This window comes from Hibiscus syriacus, unplaced genomic scaffold, assembly GCF_006381635.1.
Source record: "Hibiscus syriacus cultivar Baekdansim isolate YM2019G1 unplaced genomic scaffold, ASM638163v2 tig00117048_pilon, whole genome shotgun sequence".
Lineage (NCBI taxonomy): Eukaryota > Viridiplantae > Streptophyta > Magnoliopsida > Malvales > Malvaceae > Hibiscus > Hibiscus syriacus.
This window is the reverse complement of record NW_024063538.1, coordinates 6492142-6508498: the sequence shown is the minus strand read 5'-3', so window position 1 is coordinate 6508498 and position 16357 is coordinate 6492142.

Here is a 16357-nt window from a genome sequence, read left to right as displayed (position 1 = left end):
AAGAAACCATGGCTAGATTCCTTGCCAGACTTAATTCAGATACAACCAATACCTTGGAGTTATACCATTAAATTGAAATATATGAAATGGTGCAAATGGAAATGATGATAGAAAGGCAACTAAGGAGGAGACATACATCTCGCAATGTTATGGCCACACCATCAAAATGGAGTCAAAACAATATGAAGAAGTCTACTCATTCTCCTATCAAAGAACATGCTGAATCTTCAAAGGCTCAGCAAGTAAACAAGACACTAACCGAGGAAAACAAACAACTAAACGTTTAAGAGACATTCGATATTTTAAATGTCTTGGGAGGGTCCATGTATCTACACAATATCCCAACCGAAACACAATGCTTTTACTTGGAAATGGTGATATTGAGTCCGAGCCTGAAGAAGAAGAAGAGCCACACGTAGATGCCAATGAAGAAGTAGAAATTGAGGCTCCCGTTGAAGGAGAAATTCTAGTAGTTAAAAGAAGTTTGAATACACAAGTAACGGGGGACAATGCACAACAAGAAAATATCTTTGATACTCGATGCCATGTGAATGAAAAGGTCTGTTTTGTAATCATAGATGGTGGGAGTTGTACTAACGTATCAAGCACAATCATGGTGGAAAAGCTTGGCATAAAAACAATGAAGCATCCAAGTCCATACAAGCTACAATGGCTCAATGAAAGAGGAGACCTCAACGTAAACAAATAGGTGATAGTTCATTTTTCAATTGGCAAATACAAGGACGAGGTTACATGTTATGTCGTCCCTATGCATGCCAGTCATCTATATCATGGGAGGCCATGGAAATATGAAAAAAGAAATATCCATGATTGTTTCACCAGTCTATACTCATTGAACCATGGTGGAAAGAAAATTATCCTTACTCTTTTGACGCTGAAACAAGTTCAGAATGATCAAGTCAAAATGAAACAAAGTGTTGAGGCAATGAGGAAAGGGAAAGCGTCTGCAAGCATGGTTGACAAAAATCCAAAAACAAGTTCTTATTAATCTAAGTGCTTGATACAAGAATGTGCATTATCAAGAGGCAAGGTTGAAGATGATTATTCTAACTTTGAACATGCAAAATTTTTCTTTAACTTGCAAGAAAATCCATTTGACACAGTTTGTCAAATTGGAAGACATTGAGATGTGACCTTTGAAAATCCAAGGATTGTGACTAATGAGGAGCAAAAGGACATAATTATTCATTCAAAGAAAGTAATCTTAGGAGACCCAATGGACTTGACTCATGAAGATTCAATGAACATGTCAATTGGAAAGCTATAGGTAATGTCTTTTGGGATGTCAAGGAACCTAATCATTCGAAGCAATATTTCCTGAACATGTCTCGAACAAATGTCTATTGAAGAGATCATCTTTGATGACAAACCATCAACTTTTGGATGGAGGGACACTAGGGAGAAGCCACCTTTCAATTTGAGGACAAAATGCATGCATAAAAGAAGGGGGATGATGTGATCTATTTCAGCACAATAGTCATTCTTCCTTCTTCAACTTTCCTTAAGGGGGTTTTCTCTAATTCATCTCTTTCCCATTCCATGATTATGATATTATTTACATTATATGCTTATATTTCATATGGTATACAATTGATATCGTTATACATATATATGTATATATTATAAATATAATTTAATATTTCTTTCATATGTATGTAATGAAGTTATTATATCTATATACCACATCTTTATATATATATTTCTTTAAATACTTAGCTTATATTATGTTTTCTTTTGAAGGTACATAGGCGGCCACATGAAGGGAGTTTACTTAATCTAGCTTTGGAGTCCAAAAGCTACAACAACATGACTAGGACAACTCCGGGACAACTCAAGATCATTTTGGGACAAAGTTGTCAGCTACACTCCGAGCTCATAGCTGACATGAGCTAAACTTTTGAGATAGTTAGACATCTCATTTTAGCTGGAGAGTTGCACCATCATTACCACCACACAGAGTACTTCAACTATGGCCTAGGTCAATTTTTTTGAAATTGTGTCTTTTCGTGAATAGTTACTATTCCAAGAGGTGCCTTTACACAAGGAGTTGTTCAATGACTCATCTAAATGTAACTTACCTATGAACAACTCATCTTCAGCTCATATACGTGGGAAATAACTCAATGATGAAAGGTTACCTTACACAAAACATGACCTTTCATGAAAAGTTGCTACCCATTGGATGCCTAGGTGCATGTTGGTGAGCTTGTTGTAGCTAAATGGAGCCTAACTTGCGAGGATACATGAGGAAACCCTTACAACCATTCGACCACACCCTTAGCACACGTCTAGCACATGCAAAAGGCTTGATGCCAAAGTGAAGAATCATTTATCCATTCGACCAAGGGAGATGTACTTTCAATTCAAACCGAATGGACATGCATTTACATGAAGAGGTATCCGAACCAACACCAAGGCCAAAGGACATCTTCATTCATTCAAACATCATACGCCTTCAATTAAGTTATGTACTTAGCCGAATAGGCATATGATTATTCGACCAGCTCTTCCTAAATCTATAAATAGGAAGGTTTATTTCATTTGTAAACACACCCTTCGATTATATAAAACTCTTTGTGAGAATTCTCTCTTGCAAGTTCTATAAGAACTTTATCGATTAAGCAAACTTTTCTAAGTTTGTGGCGTCAATCCTTTCCTTTGATGCTTTGAGTTCCTAGTTTCTATAACTAGAGGGTTCAAGTCCTAACATACATCCCCTTACTTAATTTTATAAAGAACGGGGATAAGCTTTCTATAGCTTTTCTTCTTCTTTAACTTATTTAAGATATTATCTTCATCATTTCCATCTTCCATCATTTTCACGTTAACACCATCATCCATTTCCATTACCGTTTCATCACCATTGAAGCATCTTTTATTTAGTATAAAGGAAAATATCCATCATCACCATTGGAGGCCTAATCATCTTCTATTTGAATGATATTTCTACATCACTTCCGCAACCTACCTTGATAACAACTATATCCCCTTTATTTCTTCATCAATTCATTTCTTATTCCATTTAATTAGTTATTTCATTACTTTGTGCATATTACTTATAAATTCAAGTGTGGCATTTGGTGTCTCTCCTAGACGAGAAACAACAAGGCTGTCATATTGTCCATCATTGAAGAAGCTTGGATAACCTTATATCAAGTGGTATTCAGAGCTTAGTTGGATTAACATTCATAGTGATGCAACAAAACAAAAAAAATAAGAAAAAAAATTCAAAAACAAAAAAAAAAACTCCTGCATCAAATTAGGAGAACAAAGAGAAAAGCAAAAGAAAGAAAGAATTCAAATCAAAGTTACATCAAAAAAAAGTTGAAGAAAAAGTTACAATTCACATTCAAAAGGAAGCACATTACAATCTGCCAACATCAAACTTGAAGGAGGTATCCTTGTTGTTTCTTGTGAAGGAAGATTGTAACTGTTGTAACTTGGGTTGTAAGTTATCTTTATATTTTTCTTTAATTTAAACACCATTTTGTTTCTTTCATTATTACCTATTCATTACCTTTTCTTTTCTTACCTATTCCATCCTACCTTTACCCTATCAATTTCTATATTATCCATTTCCTTTAGCAGACGCAACAAATGAAGAAAACTTTCTCAATCTTGAGTTAGTTCTCTAAAGGACCCAACAAGAGAGAATTGAGAGGAAAAAGGCAACAAAGAGGGTGAGAACAGAAAGGGGATCTAAAAAAGCCAAGAAACATATCCCCGAGTGCAAATACGAGCGTGAGTGGAGTGAATTTTGAATTTTCTTTGGAGTGACCAAGTGAGGTTTTATGAGCGTGCTAGTAAGGTTTTCAATTTGTTTTATTTCACTAAGCATGTCTCAAAGTCCTAAAGAAAATACAGGTAGCTAAATTTGCAAATGCAAATGCAAATGCAAACACTAATTGGCGAAAAGATGTGAATGTTTCGTGAAGAGTTTGGTGCCCTTCATGAAAACATAGATCAATGTCAAGATCTAGCACCAGCTCGAAACAATGGTGTTCCCAGCATGAAGAAGAAGAGCCACACGTAGATGCCAATGAAGAAGCAGAAATTGAGGCTCCCGTTGAAGGAGAAATTCTGGTAGTTAAAAGAAATTTGAATACACAAGTAACAGAGTATAATGCACAATAAGAAAATATCTTTGATACCTGATGCCATGTGAATGAAAAAGTATGTTTTGTAACCATAGATGGTGGAAGTTGTACTAACTTAGCAAGCACAATCATAGTGGAAAAGCTTGGCTTAAAAACAATGAAGCATCCAAGTCTATACAAGCTACGATGGCTCAATGAATGAGGAGACCTCAACATAAACAAACAGGTGATAGTTCATTTTTTAATTGGCAAATACAAGGACGAGGTTATGTGTGATGTCATTCCTAAGCATGCTAGTCATCTACTTATTGGGAGGCCATGGCAATATGACAAAATAACTATCCATGATTGTTTCACCAATCCATACTCATTCAACCATGGTGGAAAGAAAATGGTCCTTACTCTTTTAACGCTGAAACAAGTTCAGAATGATCAAGTCAAAATGAAACAAAGTGTTGAGGCAATGAGGAAATGGAAAGCGTCAGCAAGCATGGAGGACAAAAATCCAAAAACAAGTGCTTATTCATCTAAGTGCTTGATACAAGAATGTGTATTATCAAGAGGCAAGGTTGAAGATGATTATTCTAACTTTGAATATGCATATTTTTTCTTTGACTTGCAGGAAATTCTAAGCGACACAATTTGCCAAATTGAAAGACTTGGAGACGTGACCTTTGAAAATCCAAGGATTGTATCTAATGAGAAGCAAAAGGACGTAATTATTCATTCAAATAAGGTAATATTAGGAGACCTAATGGACATGACTCATGAAGATTCAATGAACATGTCAATTGGAAAGCTACGGGTAATAACTTTTGGGATGTCAAGAAACCTAGTCATTTGAAACAATATGTCCTGGGCATGTCTCTAACAAATGTGTATTGAAGAGATCATCATTGATGACAAAGCAGTAATTATTGGATGGAGGGACACTAGAGGAAGCCACCTTTCGATTTGAGGAAAAATCGCATAAAAGAAGGGGGATGATGTGATCCAATTCATAACCATAGTCATTCTTCCATCTTCAACTTTCCTAAAGTGGGTTTTCTCTAATTCATCTCTTTTCCATTCCATGATTATGATATTATTTACATTATATGCCTTATATTTCATATGTTATGCAATTGATATCTTTATATATATATATATATATATATATATATATAGTTATAATATTTCATTCATATATATGTAATGAAGGTATTATATCTGTAGACCACATATTTATATATCTTTTTCCTTAAATACTTAGCTTATATTATGTTTTCTCTTGAAGGTACATAGGTGTCCACATGAAGGAAGTTAACTTAAGCTAACTTTGGAGTCCAAGACTATGGCAGCATTACTTGGACAACTCCGGGACAAATCAAGATCATTTTGGGAAAAAGTTGTCAGCTACACTCCGAGCTCATTATTGACTTGAGCTAAGCTTTTTAGATAGCTAGACATCTCATTTCAGCTAGAGAGTTTCACCATCAGCACCACCAGCACCACCACACAGAGTACTTCAAATATGGCCTAGGTCAATGTTTGTGAAATCGTGCCTTTTCTCGAATAGTTACCATTCCAAGTGATGCCTTTACACAAGGAGATATTCAATGACTCATCTAAATGTAACTCACCTATGGCCAGCTCATCTTCAGCTCATATACGTGAGAAGTAGCTCGAATGATGAAAGGTTACCTTACACACAACGTGACCTTTGATGACAAGTTGTTGCCCATTGGATGCGATGACGCCTAGGTGCACTTTGGTGAGCTTGTTGTATCTAAATGGAGCCTAATTTGCGAGGAGACATGAGGCAACCCTTATAACCATTCGACCACACCCTTAGCATAGCCTAGTACATGCACAAGGCTTGACGCCAAAGTGAAGAAGCATATAATCATTCGGCCAAGGGAGATGCACTTTCAATTCAAACTGAATGGACATGCATTTACATGAAGAGGTAGCCAAACCAACACCAAGGCCAAATGACATCTTCATTCATTAAAACATCATGCACCTTCAATTAAGTTATGTACTTAGCTGAATAGGCATATGATTATTCGACTAGCCCTTCCTAAATCTTTAAATATGAAGGTTTATTTCGTTTGTAAACACACCCTTTGATTATCTAAAACTCTTTGTGAGAATTCTCACTTGCAAGTTCTTTAAGAAATTTATCGATTAAGCAATTTTTTCTAAGTTTCTATAATTAGATGGTTCAAGTCCTAACATACCATCCCTTACTTAATTTTATAGAGAATGGGGATAAGCTTCCTATAACTTTTCTTCTTCTTTAACTTATTTAAGATACTATCTTCATCCTTTCCATCTTCCATCATTTTCACGTCAACACCATCATCCATTACCATTACCATTTCATCACCATTGAAGCATCCTTCATTTAATATCAAGGCAAATGTCCATCATCACCATTGGAGGGCTAATCTTCTTCTATATTAAGGATATTTCTTCATCATTTCCATAGCCTAACTTGATAACAACTTTATCCCCTTTATTTCTTCATTAATTTATTTCTTTTATTCATTTCTTATTCCATTTAATCATTTCTTTCATTACTTTATGAAAATTACTTATAAATTCAAGTGTGGCATTTGGTGTCTCTCCTAGATCGGGAAACAACAAGGCTGCCATCGTCTCCATCATTGAAGAAGCTTAGATAGCTTTACATCAGTAAAGTATCTAGTTCAGGGAGCCAATTGTCATCCCAGAATTTTATGGATAAGCCATCCCCAACAGACTAAGCAACTAGTTTATGGAATTCATGCTAGATAGAGGATAGAGACCATAAAAAGTGCTACAATTATATTTAGTGATCGAGCTTGGGCAGGCATCAATTAGTTTATATTTCTCCCGAAGATCACGAATCGAGAATTTACTTGGTGAATGAACCAAAGCGTGACATGTTTTCATTAATAAATCAGTGTTGTGCAAAAAAGAGTTGTGGATGTCCAAGCCACCATAAGCAAGAGGTTGGCAGAGAGTGTTCCAATTGATCAGAGCAAGTTTGCTATTTCAAGTATCAAACTTGTAACCAACATGCAACTGAGATTGATAGAAGAACACTCAGAAGGATGACTACTAGGTATATCCTTGATAGAGAAATTTTGTACAGAAGAGGTAGTGACCAAATTTAGCTGAGATGTGTGAATGCTAGAGAAACAAGAAGTATTCTAGAATAAGTGCATGGTTGAATATGTTTAACATACGCGAATGGTCTCTCTGTAACCAGAAAGATTATGAGATATGGATACTATTAGGCTATGATGCAGAAATATTGTGTTGATTATGTAAGAAGATGTCACAAGTGCCAAATATATGCATGTAAGATCCATGCGCCTCCATTACCCTTACATGTGATGACCGTACCATGGCCATCTCTATGTGGGGCATGGACGTTATTGGACCAATAACACCAAAAGCTTTAAATGGGCATCGATTCATCCTACTGTTGATTGATTACTTCACTAAGCGGGTAGAAGCTGCATCCTATTCCAGTATCACAAGGTCTATAGTTTGCAAGCTTATAAAAATGGAGATAATTTACCGATATAGGTTGTCAGAGAGAATTGTTTCAGATAATGTTACTAATATGAACAACAAGATGATGGATGAACTTTGTGCATAATTGAAAATAAACACGCTAATTCATCAACCTAGCGTCTATTGATGAATAGGGCTGTAAAAGCGACAAATAAGAACATTAAGAGGATCATCATAAAAACTAATGAAACTAATAAAGACTGACATGAGAAATTGCCATTTACCTTGTATGCCTATCGAACTATAGTGTGGACATCTACAAGGACAACATTTTTCTGTTTAGCTTATGGAATGGAAGCAATCTTACCTGTTGAGATTGAAATTATGTCACTTCGAATTTTGAAAGAGGTGGAGTTGGATGAAGTTGAATGGGTTCAAGATCAGTTTGATCAGCTGAATCTCATTGAAAAGAAGAGGTTGAAAGCTATCTCACATGGATAGATATATCAGAAACATATGATACGAGAAAATTCATCTGAGAGAATTTTGAGAGGGTGATCTAGTTCTTAAAAAGATCTTGCATATTCATAAAGATTTTTTGAGGAGATGGATGCCTAATTGGGAGGGTTCATACGTTATCAAAAATACATTTTCCAGAAGAGCATTGATTTTGGCATAGATTAATGGAGAAGACCTGAGAAAACCAAGAAACTAAAACTCTACCAAGAAGTATTATGCTTAAAAGAAGAAAAAATGTAAATGAAAGATAAAAAAATTAAAAAATGAATGAAATAAAATAAAAACAATAAGAAAACAAAATGTTGAGTCAATCAAGAGGAAGAAATAGCTAAGAGGGGGTGAATTGATAATTAAAAATTTTGGTGGAAGCTTGAAAGAAAAATAGGGAATTGAACACAATAATTTTATAGTTATTCGACTTTCTAAATCAAAGTTTACATCCACTACCTTAGCTAACCACACTAAGGATTTTCACAAATTCACTAATTTGTATCAATCTTTGAGGACAAGGTGTAACCTTACAACTCCCTCAAGAATTATACCCTAAATTATTGAGAACACTCACTCAAGGAGAAAATTACAAATTTGCAAACTTTGAAAAACATCACAAGAAAATTGTTTGCACAATTCAAGAATAAATAAGAACACTAAACAAGTAGAACAAATGAGTACAATAGTGTTCTTTAAAAGTAAAAAGAATATTGAAGAATGTTGACTTGATTTTGGATCAATGTAATTGCTTTAGATTTCTTTTTTTATTTCTTGTCTTCACATATGACTTGAAATCATGTTTTTATACCGTCTTTTTCAATTATAGCCGTTTAGGTAGTTGTGAGAGTTATTAGAGTCGTTGGGATGAAGTTTTTTGTAATAAATGTTGCCTAGATGCCTTGATTATCGATACTTGGGCCTGAAGTAACGATACTGCATGCATTAATTACAAATATTTTGACCATTGCAAGAGGGGAGTATCGATATTCTAGTAAGAGTATAGATATTCTAAGAATATCGATACAAAAATAGTATATTGAAATCGATTTTTTGTTAAAACCACAAAGAGAGTATCAATACTCCCATATAGACTATTGGTACTGCATGAACAATATCGATATTGTTCTTGAAGTATCAGTACTGAAGGGCTTAAAATCAATGGTTGACTCGATTAAGGTTCTAAACCCTTTGTAAAATTGTTTAAAAATTATTTCTAGTATATGACTTTAATTTTTCAAAAGAATAAGGAGTAAGAATTGAGTTTTTGACATTGAAAATAATTTCAATATTCGAACGATTTAATCGAATATAAACTTGAAAATCAAATCGAAAATAATCTTAAAATTTATTTAAAAATATTCATTTTTGATATATCAAAATACAAAGCATGGTTCAACAATCTCCCCCTTTTGATACAACAAAACCTTTGAATTTTTTTTAAGATTTTTAAAAATCTTACTCTAACATTTCTTCTCCTTTTTGTTTAATCAAAAAGATAAAAACAAGATAAACATATAGATAAGTTGTGAAGATCAATAGCCAAATGGGTTACAAAGATAAATATTCTTTAAGCAATAAGCAAGGTCATAACTTAAAAATTGACAGGTCTCAATTTATCAAATACCATAAATCAATCAAGTTAGCATAAATATCTATAAAATCATATAAATACCCAAATAATCCAAATACATAAATAAAGGAAAAATATCCAAAAGCACACAAACACATCCAAATAACCAAACCAAACAAAAACAACCAAATATCCAAAAGTATCAAAGTGCGAAAAACATGAGAAGCATAAGTCTAGCAAAGTCAACAACATGAGATCAAGAATCTCAAGGAAAAAGAGGTGGAGCGACATCCAAAGAATAAGTACGGAAGGACGTGAAGTCACAATAAAAAGCCTCAGCTCTACTCGACATCGTTTCGATCCGATCAATCAAGGTGTCAAACCGTGCATGATAGTCGTGCCTCGAGTTCATATACAACGACTATAAAGCACGTTGCTATGATGACATCTCCTAGATGTGTGACTCTCTATCGCCAACTGTCGAGAAGTAATCTCCGAAACATGAGTTCCAAAAGCAAAAAAATGAGACACAATGGTAGTATACCACATATCAATAGTCTCTATAAAGGTCTAGAAATAGGGAGGCATAGCACTCGAATCCTTACCACCAACGCGAGGAGGATCGTCAGGAATACGATTCGTTGGATCATCAACATCGTGCCAAATGTCATTGTCCTGAGCTGCTATGAAAGAAGAACCAATAGGTTTCTTCTGTTTGTATTTCCATGAGGTTCCATCTTCTTCCCATCTCAATTTTCGAAGGGATTTTAGATCGATGAAAGAGGACAAAGAAATCGCAGGGTCAAGGGAAATATTGATATTCACTTTAACAAAAAAATGACTCAAGATGCAACCATAAACCAAAGACTCGACTCATTAGGAATGAACATTGTTGACGGTATAAAAAACTCACCAAACACAATCTGAGCAAAGTTTATCCTTTTATTTTTCGAAGCAATCAAGCCACCAAAGGTCGACTTGACGGAGAATAGAATATTTACCTCCGGATGGTCAAAACCACCAAGAGATAATCAGGTGAAGGAAACACTCATGATAGTCGAGAAGGCGAGCACTCGATCCTAATTGGTAGCAAGATGAGACAGATTTACGCTTATTATCATTTCTAATGTACTCTAGAACAAGGTTCATAGCTATGGTCAAGGGACCAATAATAATGTATTACCACATAAGATAGGCAAATACTCTCAGTGTGGGTAAGAGCCTTATTTTGAAGACAAACTGCATTAAAATAGAAAATACAAACTAATTGATGGTTTTATCTTGAAGGTGTTATCTAATTTCCATCATTTGATTTTAGAAAGATATTTGAATTTGAGCTTAGACAAAGTGAAAAGTTTAGGCATACGTTCACCCCTAATAGGATACGACTTAAAATATTTGGAGTAATGCTAAAAAATATTAGGGTCTGTATTAGGATTCAAAATAGGAATGGGAGGTGGGTTCGGAGGAGGGGCTCGGGGTGGAAGATGGTTTTGGGAAGAACAGACTCGCTTAGACATCTTTAGGAAAATCATGATAAAAGGAATATGGAAAATAAAGCAATGTATGTATACAACCAATCAATCTCAAAAACTCATATAAAGTCCACAATATTCGAGGTATAGAAAAATAAATAAAATTAATGGGCTTAAAGTATTTTACTTATATATGAAAATAATGTCTGTGTGTGTTAAAACATTAAAGAAATATATATAAAAGAATGTAAGTTTATATAGTTTAAAACAATTTAAAAAAATGGTATAATTCCAAAAATTCAAAAATATATATTTAATTAAGAGAAATATACATAAATACATACAATGTATATGTAGAAAACGTATATATAAAAATTGTGTTTTTTTTATTCTGAATATATAGAAAATCATAAGAAAATGTGTAAATAAATAGTGAAAATGGTGTATTTAGAAGTGAAATTGATGTATAAACAAAGCCCAAACACTAATTTAGCTTAAACTATCAAGATTCAACCTTAAATTCGAAAAAATTAGCTTTTGAAGAAAAATACCTTGAGTTGTTGAAATAAGAAGAAATAAGTGATGTTTGCATAATTTTTATGTTGAATGCATGTATTGGAGAAGAAAAATGAAGTGATTTTGACCCAAGAACGACGAGAAACGGTGAAGATTTGAGAGAGGGGTGAGGAAGGTTCGACGACTGCTGGAAGGGGTTTTAAAAAATGATTTTTTTTGGATTTTAGGGTATTTGAAGACAAAACCCGACTAGTAGTATCAACACTCCTATAAGAGTATCGGTACTACAAGGAAAAAATTGACAATATCAGTATAAGGGTATCGATACCCTATCAAGCAGTAAGAAAAGTATCGGTATTGTACGGACGGTAACAATACCGATACCAAATGCACAAAATGATCAAAAAAATACAACATTAAAGTCCAAAAATGCCATTTTGACATCAATTAAGCATATATAACATATATTACCATATGAGACATACAATTATGAGCAAGATACAAGAATTCATTCATTTATACAAGGTTTAACAACAAAACACCTATGAATACTAAAGTTGCATGAATTTCTAGTTAAAGTGCACCAAAAGGCCAAAAGTTATAATGCATACTATAAGAAATCAAAAAAGGTATAGAAAACTCTAAACTGACAAGGAAAACATGTTCAAACAAGCAAATACACAATTAACCATACTTTGAACAACTTCTTTTAATTTTAATAAAAATCCTAAACTACCCTTAACTAATTGCATAATAGGCATCAAAGAAGTCATTTCGCATGTTTTTTTCCATAAAATCATAAAAGTACATAAAATATTTAAGCACAAAGTCAAGGTAGGTTTGTTAAACCAAATTTTCTCCTAAGTGAAAAAAATATTTCCTTATCTAAAGGTTTTGTAAAAATATCTTCTACTTGGTGCAAAGTTTCTACATACTCTAGAACTATATCATCCTTCGAGACATGATCTCTAATGAAATGATATCTATTTTCAATATGCTTAGTTCTAGAATGTTGGATGGGATTTTTGGTGAGAGAAATAACACTAGCATTGTCACACTTGATAGGGATAGTACTTACATCAATTCTAGAGTCTATGAGTTGTTGTTTCATCCATAAAACTTGAGCACAACAACTACGGGCCGAAATGTATTCCGCTTTGGTGGTTGATAATGCTACACTATTTTGTTTCTTTGAAAACCATGAAATCAACATATTACTAGAAATTAGCAAGTACCATAGTTTCTTTTCCTATTTTATTTACAACCTCTATAATTCGTATCCGAGAAGGCATGCAAGTGTTCGCGTATTGTGAGTACTATAAAATATACGCAAATAATGTGCAAGTATACACAATCGCTCAAGTAATATAATGATGAGTGAGTATCATCTCCACAGGGATTGGGTGAAATTACGAAAGTCTAACCAAAGCAACGCACTAAATTATCTAATTATAGTTAGTCTTGATATATACAAATGTCACGGCAATGGATATGTGTATGCTGGTGGATGTGGATTGATGGTGTGATGGTGTAGCAAATGGAAATGCAATGGCAATGATGGATGTTTAATATTGAGTATGGTGAAATGTCAAGGCAATGAGAAATGGTAAAAACAGTAAATAAAAAGATAAATAAAATAAGAAGAAAATAATCCTCACGTGACAAGCTTCAAATGAAATGAATGGTAAGGATTGGTCTAAGGTTGCTAAACTTATTTCTCAAGTATATTTAAGATATCTTGACTTTACTTACTCGACAGGGCTTTCCTAAGGTGTTCAAAAGAACCTAACAGAATAGGATGCCAAGGCATCTGCTCTCACTCAACGATGTTGGACAGCCTACCCTATTGATAAAGACACCCTTTTTAGTCGTTGAAATCCTATCATAGTCTCTTCCGAGATCTAAGGGATTAAGTTATAATATTCCTAGGCCGGTTCAAAGCCCCTTGAAAATACCATAACCCATTGCTTATGAGGATCTTATCTTACGTTTCTTTCGAATACTTACAAGTATTTTTAGCTTAGGATTCTTCCGAATACCTAACCTTCATCTAAGAGATGGACATTTCCATGCCTCTTACAAGCCTAGATGGTGAAGCATTCATAAGCAAAGCAAATAAAGAACCCAAAATAAACTTAAATATACCCTAAAAAATAAATTTTAAACAATCGTTCAACTAACCACCACTAAATAAGTTAGTTCATGGTGGGGTTCGAAATATCCAAACACAAAGTCATAAAAATATTCGTTCCAACAACCCACAAATTAATAGAAAAATAGCAGCAAAAGGGAAGTGAGAAGAAGCCTTCGACGCGCCACCGGAGGTCTCCTCTCGGCCACCACGAACCACCTAGCTCGCTAGCTCCTTCTGGCGCCTAGCTTGCCACTCCTTGGAGCTTTATCAATGGAGGAATATCCCAAGGAAGAAGAAATAAAAATGTGATTTTTTTTCTCTATGCGTGTGCTCTCCCTCCTCTTTTCTTCTCTCCCATGAGGTGTCATATATAATAAAAATATCCAGGGGTAATGATGAGGTTGTTGGGTGCAAAATACCCCTCATACCCCTAGAATAACATGTTGTGCATGAACCTTATCCTCCAAGTAGCAGTGGTCCTTTGGTAACTCTGGCAGGCGGTTACAGCAGTCCTTCACGTGCAAAGACAGCTGTCCAGTGTCAGCTGTCCTTATGCAGAAATATCTTTTTGTCTTTTTCTGCGCCAGAAATGCCAAGGCATTTCAATCTGCTTTAGCAACGTGTGATGCCGCGGCATTACTTCCCAAAGAATCCTTTTTCTTACTATTCCCTGCACACCATAGACAAACTGCACCTTTCCCTCAAACAACACCATTAAGAAATAAAATAGCACAACCACCACAAATGAAACTATATGCAACTACATGATCCTAAAATGACTAAAATGAGCTTTTAAACAAACAATAACTTAAGTGAAAAAGGCTTTAAAAATAGCCTTTTTAGGAAGTTAACACACCCCCAAACTTAAGGTATTGCTTGTCCTCAAGCAATGGATAGCAGTTACATAAGCATAATGTCATGGCAAAGTTCGATAGTAAGACAGTAGGACAAAATTGAATTTTAACCCTCGGAACGATAGGCTTCAACATGCTAGACTTATCAAGAATTCAAGTACTTTTCCCTAGGTCAAAATCCTTTGTGGTAGTGTGTGTGCGTGATTGTATCCAATCTATACTTAGCGAATTTAGACAATTTCTAATCAAGTCCCCTAGTTTTTGTCAAGGCATTTACTTATCATTAAGCATATTTTTACTCCATTTTCTTTGAATTTTTTTTAAACTGTTACGAAGGGAGTCAGCACATCACAGCTACTCTCCCACACTCTAGATGAAAGGGAGCATACCTTCCATCCCCTAGCTAGTTAAGTAGAGTCATCCCGTGACTTCTTTCATTCACTCATATGCACAAGGCTTCCATTTATTAAAGAAAGTTCCAGGAAATGCCACGGCAAGGAGGAGTGTCCCTCTACAGCTATGCTTAAGCATTTATTCACAGTTTCATTTCTAAGGGAGTTTTTTTTATTTTTCTTTTAAACACCATACTATATTTCAATGCCAAGACTAACTAAAGTTCCTTCATAAAAATTTCCTAAATTTTCTAAGTATAGAAAACATACAAATTGTGTAAATATTTTTCACAAAGTATCAAGCCCTAGAGTGAGTTCTATCATTCTCAACAGTCATTTACATTCAGATTCTACCCTAACAAAATTATCAACATCGGGTATCCTCAAAACATTTCATCTAACTGTCCTACCATTTACTAATGCCATGGCATAATACTATGCTAATGCTATCATGCATATGACCTACCAAGAACAATACCTCCCCCAAACTTAAGGGAAGCATTGTCCTCAATGCTTTAAAGAGAACTAAACTAACTATAAACTATATATTATGCAATAAAATGCAACTAAATGAAAATGGATGCAAGAGAGGTACCTCAATGTTTACATGGTGGTGGTGCTTTGGAGGTGCTAGCAGCTCCTCGTCGGGTGCGCTTTCGGATAGGTGCTGGGCTGGACTCGGAAGAAGTGGAGTAATAGTGCGCAATGCGTCCAGCCATGGTCTTGGTGCGGCGACCACTACGTTGTGCATGAGAAGGATTGGGTGCTGGGACGGGGCTGGGTGTTTCTTCGATAGGGACAGTGGGAGGATATTCAGGAGTCTCGGACCAGTGTTAATGCTTTGTCCTTTTCTCCCTTTGGTAATCGCTCCTTGTACGGTTTGCAGCAATGTGGTCCCTACAAATCATATCAAAAATTAATTACAAAATAAAATAAAATAAAACTAAAGAAAAAAACTTGAATGTTAAATTTTATTTATGCACAGACACAAATTCCATGCCGAGGCATCGAATTTTGGTTCTCCTCTGAGCACGCTTCAGTATCGTGCAACCGTAACACATCCTTGTTGTGCGGTGGTGGAATTCCATTGTAGGCTTTCAGACGCTGGGCATTGACCTTAAAGATCTTCCTATTGTCTATTCTCTTGATGTCAACAGCTCCATGGGGATAGACATAATGCACCTCAAATGGCCCTGACCATCGAGATTTTAGCTTCCCAGGAAAGAGTTTAAGTCTGGAGTTGTAAAGCAAGACTTGTTGCCCCACATGAAAATGTCGTGGCATCAGTTTTTGGTCATG